Genomic DNA, 14414 nt, shown 5'->3' with positions numbered 1-14414 from the left:
TTGTAAAAATTTGATTTTGGTGTTGTTTGGTTTTTGAGCTAATAATTCTCAGCTTGCAATGAAGAAATAAATGACCTAAGAGTCATTATACAAAGGTCATTTACATTATACAAAAATTCATTCTTTGATACCAGGCTTGTTATAATCCAAATTGTATTTTATTTCATAATGATTCAGTTTGGAGCCAGAAATTAATTACCTTCAAGACTCAAAATCACATGACATCAGAAGCATAGCAATGTGAGAGGTCCCCTCAATCTCTCCTTTGGAAATTATAATAAATTGAATAGCTACTATCCAACAGAAAACGCCCAGCATACCACACAAACACATCTGAGAGATCTGCACCTTAGAATATCTGAAAGTGGGTGAAATGAGTGAGGAAATAAGGAGAAAAGGGAGAGGAGCAGAGGTCAGTGCTACAGATGCAGCTCAGAGCCCCTTCAGGCCTTGGGAAGAGAAGGAAAATTAAGAGGTGGTTTGCATTCTCTGTAGCTTTGAGAATTCTGGCCTGAGTGACCAGTATATATGAAGTGGCAGAGCACAGTGATCAGGGCAGAGACATGAGTGGAGATGGAATATGGAGGGACACTAATTGTGTTTTAGCAACTGCCATTGCCAAGCAGAATGCTGGGTCTCGGAGCCTGGCTACTTTCCTCAACACTCCAAGAGCTTGCCTTCCCAAACCCTCCCAGAGTTAGTTGTGGGTCCCAGGGAAAACTGCAGCAGCTAGGAGATGCACACTGCAGCAGGTCCCAGTAAAATAGGTGGAGATATAGAGGTCAGGCAGCTAAAGATTGGCAATCCCAGATTACTGGAAGGAAAACAGAGACAGGCATGCCTACTGCCTTTTCCAATCTATCCTACCAACACCTTCCATCCAGGCTTATATTAGAAGAGGAAGCACAACACTACACCTTCTGAGGCAGTACCATGACTTCTGAGGCTCTTCAGAGACTCGAATACCAATCACTCATCACATTCTCCCAAGGGGTGACCAGGTCACAGAGGAGATACTCATCTCTCCAGATAATAAAAGACATTTTTTTTTACTTTTTATTTTTTGCCACAAGGCAGAGATTCCAGAATCCTGAGCAATGCAAGAGGCTTGTAAGGTACCTACTAAAAAAACAAAAGTAAAATCTCTTCTTATAAACATGCTAAAAATAGATCATCAAAAATAATTATAATATTTATTTTAAAAAGCAGAGTACGTTCCCATAAATGCCTAGGCAGAGAAATACTCCATCAAATCTCATGAACAATCAAGATCACAAGGAAGCTCAGAAAGGAATCAAAATATCTTCAGAAAATAAATTTAAGATATAAAAATATGTGATTTTGATAAAAAAATAAAGATGTCACTTCCGAAAAAACTCGATGAAATATAAGAAAATTCTAATAAGCAGTTCAATAAGCTCAGAAAAAAAATAAGTGAATAAAACAGATATTTTATCAAAGTGATTGAAACTCTAAAAAAAAATTCCAAATAGAAATTCTGGAGAGGAAGAACTCAGTATAAAAGATGAAGAATGAAATACAGAGTTTAGGTAATAGAGCCAACTAAATGAAGACCACAATTAGTGATATAGAAGACAGAAATTAAGAAATTATGCAGATGGAAAAATAGACTTGAGAGTAAAAAAAAAAAATAGACCTCTACAAGAACTCTCTGACATCATCAGAAAGAGCAACAGAAAAATAATGGTTATAACAGAAGGGGAAGAGAGGGAGAATGTGACAGAGATCTTATTCAAACAAACGGTCGATAAAAATTTCCCAAACCTATAGAAAGAATTGGATCTTCAATGCCGAGAAGCAAACAGAACACATATTTATCTAAATTCAAACAGATCTTCTCCAAGGCATATTATATTAAAACTGTCAAAAATTAATGACAAAAAAAGTATTCTCAAAGTACCCATAAATGAGAAGGTGATAACCTATAAAATATATCATTATCATTAAACTTTTTATCAGAAACTTTACAAGCTAAGAGGGAATGACTAAAATATTCAAACTATTAAAAGAGAAAATACCAGCCAAGAATAATATATTCATCAAAGTTATTTTTTATATATGAAGGAGAAATAAAAACCTTTCAGACATACAGAAGCTGAGGGAATTTCCCAACGCAAAGCCTGTGTTACAGGAAATACTGAAGAAGGTTGTTTTGCATTAAAACAAGAGAAAAAATATGAAACTATGAGTATGACTAACAGAAAGACAGAAAAAGTAAATAGCAACTCTTATTAAAAATAAGTTATTATACACTTGAATATTTCATTATAGTTAAATGAGAGAAAATAAAACAATAGCTACTGCAACCTAGAAATGAAACTACTGCATAAATAAAAATAATTTGAGACAAAAAATAACAAAAAAGAGAAAAAATAAACATTTAAATTTGCAAAAGGAAATGGAGATAAGACACACAGAGAAGAAAAAGGACTACTATATATATGAAACGTTCTATAACATAAACTTAATGGTAGCCAAACAGAAAAAAAAAATTCAGAACTGAAGCACAGTGTAGCAGATCGGATCAAAAGATAAAACCCGACCATATGTCTTCAGCTGCAAGCACGAATATAAACAAGGGGAAAGGTGAGAAAAGATAAGCCAAACAAATGGCATCTAGAAAAAATGTGTGCAGCTGTACTTGCATTTGACAAATCAGACTTCATGATAAAAAAGGTCATGATAGACAATGGTGGATACTTCATAATAATAAAGGGAACCAAACCTAAAGAAGACCTAACGCTTATTAGTATCTATGCTCCTGATCAGGGAGCACCAAATGTATAAAGCACTTACTAACAGAACTAAAGAAGGAAACTGGCAAAAATCCAGTTTTAGTCGGGGACCTAAATATCTGACTATCAGCTATGGATAGATCATCCGAACAGAAAATCAATAAGAAAATACTCCAGCCTTGAATCACACATTATACCATTTGTATTCAATCAGCATTTACAAAGCCTTTATTCCAAACACCAGATTATACATTCTTCTGTAGTGCACATGGAACATTCTCAAGAATAGATCATATATTGAGGAAAAAAAAAACTAGCTTAATTTAAAAAGATTAAAATCATACCAAGCATAGTCTCCAAGCACAATGCTTTGAAACTGGAGGTCAACTGTAAAAAGAGTGCAGGAAAACCACAAATATGTGGAGATTAAACAACATCCTACCAAGAAACAACTAGATTAAAAATAATAATAAAATGAGAGATCAAGGGATGCATAAAAACAAATGAGAATAAAAATATTTAGATCAAAATGTTTGGAATATAGCAAAAGTGGTAATAAAAATAAAGATCATATCATCACAGTCTTATAATAGGAAACGAGAATAATTCCAAATAAACAACCTTATATTACATTTTTTAAAAAATAGAAAAAAGAACAAGTGAGGCCAAAAAGAGCAAAAGAAAAAAATAATAATAAAAATTAGAGGAGGATTAAATAAAATTGAGAAGAAAAAGACAATAGAAAAAATTAATGCAAGAAAGAGATGGTTCTTTAAAAAAGATCAATAAAATTAGCAAACTCCTGGCTAGACTCACTAAGGAAAAAAAAAGACATATAAAAAGGAATCGGAAATAAAAGAGGTTACGGCAGATACCACCAAAATACAAAGTATCACACAAGAATACAATGAAAAATTACATAACATGAAATTCAATAACATGGAAGAAATAGACGTGTTCTTAGACATACACAACCTTTATTGACTGAACCATGAAGAACTGGAAAATCTAAATAGACCAATAAACAGTAAGGAAATTGAAAGAGCCATAAAAAAAAAGCCAAAAAGTAAAAGTAGAGGACCATATGTCTTCACCAGTGAATTCTACCAAATATTTAAATAAGATTTAATACTTGTACTTCTCAAAATTTTCCAAAAAGTTGAAGAGGCAATATTTTCTAACTCATTTTATTACGCTGATACCAAAACCTTATAAAAATAACACAAAAAGTGAAAACTATAGACCAATCTCTCCGATGAATACAGATACAAAAAAACTAAACCAAATCACAGCAAATCAAATACAACAATATATTTAAGATTATAGATCACGATCAAGTGGGTTTTATTCAGGGGAATACAGATAATTCAACATATGCAAACCAATTAATGTTATATACCACGTAACCAAAATAAATGATAAAAACCATATGATCATATCAATAAATGCAGAAAAAGCATTCAATAACATATAGCATCCATTTATGATTAAATTAAAATGGGTATAAAAAGAAAGGACCCCACCATAATAAAAGTCATATAAGGCAAACACTCAGCTAATGTTGTACTTAATGACAAAAACTAAAAGCCTGCCTTCTAAGATCAGGAAGAAAATAAGGCTGTTTGCTGTTACCAATCTCATTCAATATAGTATTGGAAATCTTAGCTGGGCAATCAGGCAAAAGACATAAATAAAAAGCAACCAAACTGAAAATGAAAAAGTCAAAAATGTCACTTTTTGCAGACATAATTCTGTATATAGAAAACGGTAAAGACTCTACTTACAAAAAATATGATTAAAAACAATAAACAAATACAGCAAATTTTCAGAACACAAAATCAATGTACAAAAACCTTACTCTTCCTATATGTCAACAAGGAATCTTCAGAAAAAGAAATTTAAAAGAAAAAACAGTTCTTTGTGCAATTGCAACAAAAAGAATCAAAAACATAAGAATCAACATACATATTGAAAACAGTAAGACATTTAAAAAATGAAGAATACACAAGGAAATGGAAAGGTACTTCATGTTCATTGATTGGAAGAATCGACGTCCTTAAAAATGACCTATTACTCAAAGCAATATATAGGTTTAATGCGATCCCCATCAAAATCCCAAAGGCATTTTTAAAAGATAGGAAAAAATAATTAACATATTTTATGGAATTATAAAAAACACCAAATAGCCAAAGCAATCCTGATAGAAAAAAAAAAGTTGGAGTTATCACATTGGCTTACTTCAAATTGTACTACAAAGAGTCAAGGGAAGATGGCAGACTAGGTAAAAGCAGGGTTCATCTCCTCCCAGGACTGCATTGAAATTACAACCAAATTATGAAATATGAACGTGGAGAATCACCCGAAGTCCAGCTGATCATAATACCTACAGCTGATAATATAAAGGAGCCACATTGAAGCTGGTAGGAGTGGCGAAGTTGCCATTTGGGCTGGACTCGCACCTATGGGTGGTGTAGGATCATGGGAAGGAGAAGGAGGCTACAGAGGCTCTCCTGAAGGAGAGGAGAGTCTTGATCTCACCTGGAGTCTCTCCAACACAGAAAAGAGAAGATTCTAATAACTCTGACTATAGAAACTAGAGGGGATTCCAGCCATCTGGGTGAGACGGAAGGAGACTGAGCCCCTAGATGTTTCTTTGAAGGACCCACACAAAGCATTTCTGACCTGCGGAGACTCACCTGGGACACTGGCAGTGGGTCAGAGACTCATGCGGGATTCATTCTGAAAAAGTCTCCATTACCTGGAGTCAGAACTAGGGCTGGAAAGGCAGCCATCATTTTGCTTTAGTCTGGCTCCCTGACAGGGTAACATACAGACTACTGTAGCTTGAATGTGCATACCCCTACCCACAGAGCCATTATGAAGCTCTGGTCTGAAGGGATCAGCCCACCCTGCCTAACCTGAAGACTGATGGGGAAAGTTGTTCCTGGATGGCTGCCAAGCCCTGATCCGAGTGATTCTGAGCCAAGTATTCACAGCAGGGTGGCCATCGCTGTGAGCAGTATTTATAATCGCAGCAACTGCAGCCAGCTCTGTGAGCCTCATTTCAGAGATAGGGTCAGGTAGATCGCTGCTGCCAACATGATCTTGGACAGATATCAGGGACTCATGGGACAATCCCAGACAGCAACTGGTCTTTCTGTGATCTGAGTTGTCTGCGGGAACTCACAACAGTTACCAAATTTGCAGCAAGACTGAGGCTGTATTGATCTGATTGTCATTGTCTCTCTGAGACCCCACCCCAACCAACCTGCCGACTTTCTGGGGCAGATGTTGTTGGATGGCTGCCAAACTCAGCTCTGAGTGATTCAGGGCCAAGTATTCAAAATGGGGCAGCCATAGTTGTGAGAGGCCTTTCCAATTCCAGCAAAAGTGGCCAGACCTCTAAGCTACATTTCTATTCCCAGCAAGGGGCCAGTGCTGTGAGCCACATTTCAATAGTAGGGTTAGGCAAATAGCTACTGCCAACACAAATTTAGGCAATATTGGGGACCCATGGGCCAGTCCCAGACAGCAGCTGGTCTTGCTGTGATCTTGGTCTTCTGTGGGAACTCACAACAGCTACCAAATTTACAGCAAGACTGAGGCCGTATTGAACTGATTGCCACTGTTTCTCTGAGACTCTGCCCCAAACTACCCACAAATTGCTCCAGGGGTCCCATTGACAGTAAACTGACACAGTCCTGCTCTTCCCCTCCCCTGATCACCTAATCCTAACAGGCAACAAACTTTGACTGGCACAGGGTTGTCATTAAATGGAAATTAACAGCAGGCAGACCTTGCTGCCTGCAAAAGTTGCAATATTGTGTCCGGGAAGCACAAAGGTCTGTGGAAACTCCCCTGATGGCAGCTGGTCTCACTGTGATCTGGGTCTACAGCAGGAACTACCAGGCACAGAAGTTGCAGCAAAACTGAGGCTGTATTAGCTGGACTGACCTTGTCACCTTGAGATGTCACTTCTCCCAAGCCACAAAGTGCCTGCAGCCCATTGACAAGCAGTCTTTTGTGCCCTGCTTGGCTCTGGGATTCTGCAGTCAGCGCAGGCAACAGACCTTAACTAAGGCAGTAGTGAATTTTGAGGACAACAGTTGTAGACAGACCACTGCTGTCTATACGAGCTACAATATCTCTTGAGGGGATTGTAGGGGTCAGTATTTGCCTGAAAGCCCTTGACTCCCTGAGCTCCTGCCCCATCCAATACACAAAGTGCCCGCTGAACTTTGATAGGTAGTTGCCCCTGCCCTTGGGTAGGACATTTAGGCCAAGGGTGGGCAGCAGTTGGCATTGATATGAGTGGAAACTTGTACAGTGAGCCACAGAAACAGTGTGGGCACATAAACTGACACTGCAATAGCAGGGGGAAATTTACTCACTAGACCCAGGAGACTCCTAGGGTCCATGTGCTACTAAACACGTATATCACCCAGAGGCTCATCCAGTTTCAGAGACTTACAGGCAACTGACAGGCAGTATTAGGCCTTGAGGAACACTGCTCCCTCTGCTAAACTGCCATAGATCAAGAACGGGGGATAACTGACCACTGCCTACAGCATTATTTTTCCACTTACCTATAGATCCAGCATAAGCAACAATCATCAGTGGATCACTTTGTGGTTCTCACTGTATAGCCCTAAGCAATCAAAAGTAGTGGCTGACCTTGACCTACAGGGGATCCCCTCCCAAGGAGCCACAAAACCAATGCATCCGGAGGCTGGCACCACAACAGAGCAACTCCTGACTAGTTCCAGTAGTGATACACATAAAGGGTGATTGCAACAAGTATACAAGCCTGCTAGGGCAAATCCCACTCAGTGGGGCCAGCCCCCACACAACAACTTTTACACTGAGAGTGCAGCCAGTTCCTACAATTAGCCTGAACATTAACCCCACCAACTTATCTAACAACAATAAATGTTTGGTGATAACAGGATAACATATACAACACACACGAATGTCACCTCCAGAGCTCTCAGCACAAGGGTTCAGGAAGAATGTACCACTGGACCACACAGGACACCTTATACATTAGCCCATGTGGCCAAGGCTGAGAGAAAAAAAAAATTCCTGACGCTTAGAAAAGAACACAGAGAGGCTAATAAAATGAGAAAACAAAGAAACATGCTACAAATGAAACAACAAGGGAAAACTCCAAAAAATAAGCTAAATGAAATGGAGGTAAGCAACCTATCGGAGTCAGAACTTAAAATAATGGTTATAAGGATGCTCAACAAATTTATGGGGAGAATGGATGAGCACAGTGAGAGCATAAAAAAGAATGAGACAGAAATGAGGAATACAATAATGGAAATGAAGACTACACTGGAAGAATTCGACAGTAGATTGGACAAAGCAGAAGACCGAATTAGCAATTTGGAAGACAAGGTGGTAGAATACACGCAATTAGAACAACAAAAAGAAAAAAAATAATAATTTAAAAAATGAGAATAATTTAAGAGACCTCTGGGACAACATGAAGCATTAAAATATCTGAATCATAGGAGTACTTGAAGAGGAAGAGAGAGAGCAAGGGATTGAGACTCTATTTGAAGAAATAATGACAGAAAACTTCCTTAACTTGGGAAAGGAATTAGACATACAAGTTCAGGAAACAGAAAGAGTTCCAAACAAAAGGAATTCAAACAGACCTACACCAATGCACATCATAATTAAAATGCCAAAAAACAAAGACAAAGAAAGAATCTTAAAAGCATCAAAAGAAAAGAAGCTGTTTACTTACAAGAGTATCCCTATAAAAATGAAAACTTTGCAGGCCAGAAAATAAATGGCAAGAAATATTCAAAGTCATGAAAAACAAGAATCTACAACCATGAATACTCTACCCAGAAAGAGTTTCAATTAAAATGGAAGGTGAGATTAAAAGCTTCCCAGACAGAAAAAAAGCTTGAAGAATTCCTCACCAACAAGTTAGCATTACAAGAAATGTTAAACAGTCTTCTGTAAAAAGAGAAGGGGTTAAAAAATAAAATAGAAATAACAAATATAAATAATAAAGTGACAGTAACAATGCACCTATCAGTAATCACTTTAAATGTAAATGAATTAAATGCGCCAATCAAAAAAAAAACATGGGCTAACTGAATGGATACGATAAGAAAACAAGACCCATGCATATGCTGTCTAAAAGAGACCCACTTCAGATAAAACGACACACACAGATTGAAAGGAAAGGGTTGGAAAAAGATATTTCACACAAACAGAAATTAAAAAAAAACCCTGGGGTATCAAAAGTTATATCAGATAAAATAGACTTTAAAACAAAAGCTAAAATAAGAAATGTTAAAAGGGCATTACATAATAATAAAAAGCTGATAAATCAAGAAGACATAACCCTAGTAAACATATACATGCACACACGACATAGGAACATCTACATACATAAAGCAATTACTGACTGACATAAAAGGAGAGATCAATAGTAATATACTCATAGTAGGAGTCTTTAACACCCCATTGACACCAATGGACAGAACTTCCTGGCAACAAATCAACAAGGAAACAATGGTCCTAAAAGATACACTAGAACAAGTGGACTTAATAGATATTTTCAGAGCATTTTACTCAAAAGCAGTAAAATATACATTCTTCTCAAGTGCACATGAAACATTTTCAAGGATAGACATGTTGGGACACAAAACAAGTCTCAATAAATTTAAGAAGATTGAAATCATATCAACCATCTTCTCTGATCACAATGGTATGAAAGTAAGAATCAACTACAGGAAAAAAAAACTGGAAAATACACAAACACATGGAAGCTAAATAACATGCCACTAAACAATGAATAGGTTGTTAGTGAGATCAAGGAAAAAATCAAAAGATACCTAGAGACAAATGAAAATGAAAACATAATGAGTCAAAATTTATGGGATACATAGAAAGCAGTCCTAAGAGGGAAATTTATAGCAATACGGGCCTACCTCAAGAAACAAGAACAAAATCAAATAAACAATCTATTCTTACACTTTAAAGAACTAGAAAAGAACAGCAAATAATGCTCAAAGAGCAGAGAAGGAAGGAAATAAATGAAATAGAGTCTAGAAAAACAATACAAAAGATTAATGAAACAAAAAGCTGGTTCTTTGAAAGGATAAACAAAATTGACAGGCCCTTAGCCAGACTCATCAAGGAAGAAAGAGAGAGGCTTCAAATAAATAAAATCAGAAATGAAAGAGGAGAGATAACTATGGACTCCACAGAAATACAAAGGATCATGAGAAAATACTATGAGCAATTGTATGCCAACAAATTGGACAATCTGGAAGAAATGGACACAGTCTTAGAATCTTCCAAGACTGAATCAAGAAAAAACAGAAAATCTGAACTGACCTATTACCACCAATGAAATAGAATCAGTAATCAGAAACCTCCCAAAAAACAAAAGTCCTGGACCATGTTGCTTCATAGGTGAATTTTATGAAACATTCAAAGAAGAATGATCACCTATTCTCAAACTTTTCCAAAAAATTCAAGAAGAGGGAAGGCTCTCTAACTCCTTCTATGAAGCCACCATTACCTTGATTCCAAAACCAAAGACATTACAAAGAAAGAAAACAATAGGCCGATATTTCTTATGAACATTCATGTAAAAATACTCTACAAAATATTAGCAAACAGGATTCAGCAATATATTAAAAATATCATACACTATGATCAGGTTGTATTCATTCCTGGGATGCAAGTTTGGTTCAATATCTGCAAATCAATTAATGTGATACACCACATTAACAAATTGAAAGATAAAAACCATGTGATCATATCAATAGATACAGAAAAAGCGTTCAACAAAATCCAGCATCTTTTTATGATAAAAACTCTCAGCAAAATGGGAGTGGAGGGAACGTATCTCAACATAATAAAGGCTATATATAACACACCTACAGCTAACATCATACTCAATGGGGAAAGGCTAAAAGCATTTTCCTTAAGATCAGGGACAAGACAAGGATGCCCACTTTCACTGCTCTTCTTCGACATTGGAAGTCTTAGCCAGTGCAATAAGACAAGAAAGAGAAATAATAGGCATCCCGATTGGAAAGGCAGAAGTAAAACTCTCGTTATTTGCCAATAACATAATACTATATAGAAAGAACTCTAAAGATTCTACCAAAAAAACTTAGAACTGATCAGTGGATTCAGTAAAGTAGCAGGTTACAAAATAAATGTTCAGAAGTCAGCGGTATGTTTATACACCAATGATGAACTTTCAGAAAGTGAAATTAAAAAAAAAATCCCATTTACAATTGCGTTGAAAACTATAAAATACCTTGGAATCAAATTAACCAAGAAGGTAGAAGATCTTTTTTCAGAAAATCATGTCACCGAAAAAAAAAAATGAGGAAGATTCAAATAAATGGAAGCATATTACCATACTTATGGGTGAGAAGAATCAACATCATTAAAGTGGCCATACTGCCCAAAGCAATCTATAGATTCAATACAGTCCCTATCAAAATACCAATGACGTTTTTTAGAGAGCTAGAACAAATAATCCTAAAATTTATTTGGAGACATAATAAAAACCCTAATAGCCATGGAAATCTTAAGAAAGAAGAACAAAGTTGGAAGTATCATAGTACTTGATATCAAACTATACTACAAGGCTACAATAATCAAAACAGTATGGTACTGGTATAAAACCAGATACATTGATCAATGGAACAGAATAAAGACCCCTGAAATAAATCCACACCTATACGCTCACTTAATATATGACAAAGGAGGTAAGAATACACAATTGGGTCAAGACAATCTCTTCAATAAATGGTGTTAGGAAAATTGAATAGATATAAAAGAAGAAGAAGAAGAAGAAGAAGAAGAAGAAGAAGAAGAAGAAGAAGAAGAAGAAGAAGAAGAAGAAGAAGAAGAAGACCATTTTACACCGTATACAAGAAGAGACTCCAAATGAATTAAAGATTTAAATGTAAGACCCAAAACTATAAAAGTTTTAGAAGAAAACATAAGCAGTAAACTCTTTGATATTACTAACAGAAATTTCTTTTCAGATACACCTTTTCATGCAAGGGAAACAAATAAAAAAATAAACAAATTGGGCTACCTTAAACTAAAAAGTTTTGTACAGCAAAGGAAACCCTCAACAAAACTAAAAGATAACTGACTGTTTGGGAGAAGATATTCACTAATGATACATCTGATAAGGTGTTAATATTCAAAAATTTATAAAGAAAGTATACAACTAGACAACAACAGAAAAAACAAACAATCCAATTAAAAAATGGGTAGAAGACCTGAACAGTTACTTCCCCAAAAAGGAAATACAGATGGCTAAGAGACATATGAAAAGATGCTCAAGGTCACTAATCATCTGAGAAATGCAAATTAAAACCACAATGAGATATCACCTCACATCTTTCCGAATGGCTATCATCAATAAATCAAAAAACAAGTGTTGGCGAGGATGCGAAGAAAAAGGAACCCTCATATGTTTTTGGTGAGATTGCAAATTGGTGAAGCTGCTATGGAAAACAGAATGGAGTTTTTTGACTCAGCTATTGCACTTCTGGATATTTATCCAAAGAAAACCAAAACAATAAATCATACAGATCGATGCACTCCAATATTCATGGCAGCACAGTTTACAATAGCCAAGATATGGAAGCAACATAAATCCCCATCAACAGATGATTGGATTAAAAAATTATGATTCATATATATAATGGAATATTACTCAGCCATTAAAAAAATGAAATCGTACCATTTGCAATGACATGGATGGAACTAGAGGTTATTATGCTGAGTGAAATAAGTCAGACAGAAAGAGATAAACACCATATGATTTCCCTTATATGCAATATCTAAGGTACAAAAAGAACAAACTAATAAAAAACAGACTCACAAATATAGTGGACAATTTGGTGATGGACAGAGGGGAGCGGGGTTGGGAGACTTGGAGAATGGGGTGAAGGGTAAAGAAGTATAAATTAGTAGTTGATATTTGGGCATGGGGAGCATGGCAGAGAGAATGCAGTTAGCAATAATATGATGGCTAAGTGGAGGGCCAGGGGAGGGAAGGAGCAATTGGGGGGATCGTTTTATGAACATTATAGATGTCTAACCAGTGTACTGTATATTTGAAACTAATTTAAATTAATAAATTTATTTTTAAAAAGTGGTGAAAGTGGACATATTACCTTTTAGCTTTTCCCCATTGATTTTAGCTGTGGGTTTGTCATATATGTTCTTTATTATGTCGAGGTATAGTTCCTCTATTTCCACTTTACTGAAAGTTTTGATCACAAATAGATGCTGGAATTCGTCAAATGCTTTTTCTGTATCTATTAATACAATCATATGATTTTTATCTTTCATTTTGTTTACATGATGTATCACATTGATTTGTGGATATTGAACCAACCTTGCATCCCAGGAATAAATCTCACTTGATTATGATATTATCTTTTTAAATAAATGAATTTATTAAAAATATACTACAAAGTGACAATAATCAAAACGATGTGGTATTGGCAGAAAAAGGGAAACAAAGTCCAAAGGAACAGAAATGGGAGCCAAAAATAATCCTTTGTGTATATGAGCAAATAGTTTTTGACAAAGTAGCTCAAAACATACATTAAAGAAAAATCTCTTCAATAAATGTTGTTGGAATATTTGAAAGCCACATGTGAAAGAATTAAACTAGACTGCTATCTGTTGCCATACACCCGAATTAACCCAAAATGGATCAAAAACCTAAATATAAGACCTGAAACAATAAACCACATGGAAGAAAACATAGGCACTAAATGCATGGACCTTGGAGTCAGAAAGGATTTTATTAATTTGACCTCAAAGGCAAGGAAAGTCGAAAAAAATGAATGAATGGGATTATATCAAACTATAAAGCTCTGCACAGAAAAAGAAACCGTCAATATGACAAAGAGAGAACCATCTGAATGGGAGAAGATATTTGCAAACAATGCCTCCAATAAGGGCCTAATAATTAAAATATATAATGAACTCAAATAACTCAATAACAAGAAGTAAAAACTCTGGTTAAAAAATAGGCAGAGGATCTGAATATATACTTGTCTCAAGAAGACATACAAATGGCCAACAGACATATGAAAAGATAGTCAATTAACTTCACTAGCTATTAAGGAAATGTGAAGCAAAACCACAATGAGTTACCACCTCACACCTGTTAGAATGGCTATCATTACTACCACAAGTAATAACAAGTGTTGGAGAGGTTATGGAGTAAGAGTAACACTCATATACCGTTGGTGGGAATGCAAATTGGTACAGTCACTATGGGAAATATACTTATAGTAGGGGACCTAAATTTCCCCACTGCCAGCTATGAATAGATCATCCAAAGAGAAAATGAATAAGAAAATATCGACCTTAAATGATACATCAGAACAACTAGACTTAATCAGCATTTACAGAACCTTTCATCCAATTTGCTACTCTGCATCTTTTATTGGTGAGTTCATTTCATTCAATTTTAGGGTGATTATTGAAATATGAGGTTTTCCTATAGCCATTTTATCTTTCTTTTTCTGGTAGCTCATTGTCTCCACTGTGTCTTTGTCTTTGTGTTTCTATTTGGCACTTTAGTTTAGTAATATTCTATAATTTTCTGTTTCCTCTTTCTATGTTATG

Source organism: Rousettus aegyptiacus, unplaced genomic scaffold, assembly GCF_014176215.1.
Source record: "Rousettus aegyptiacus isolate mRouAeg1 unplaced genomic scaffold, mRouAeg1.p scaffold_m13_p_9, whole genome shotgun sequence".
Taxonomy (NCBI): domain Eukaryota; kingdom Metazoa; phylum Chordata; class Mammalia; order Chiroptera; family Pteropodidae; genus Rousettus; species Rousettus aegyptiacus.
Note: the sequence above shows the minus strand (reverse complement) of the source record.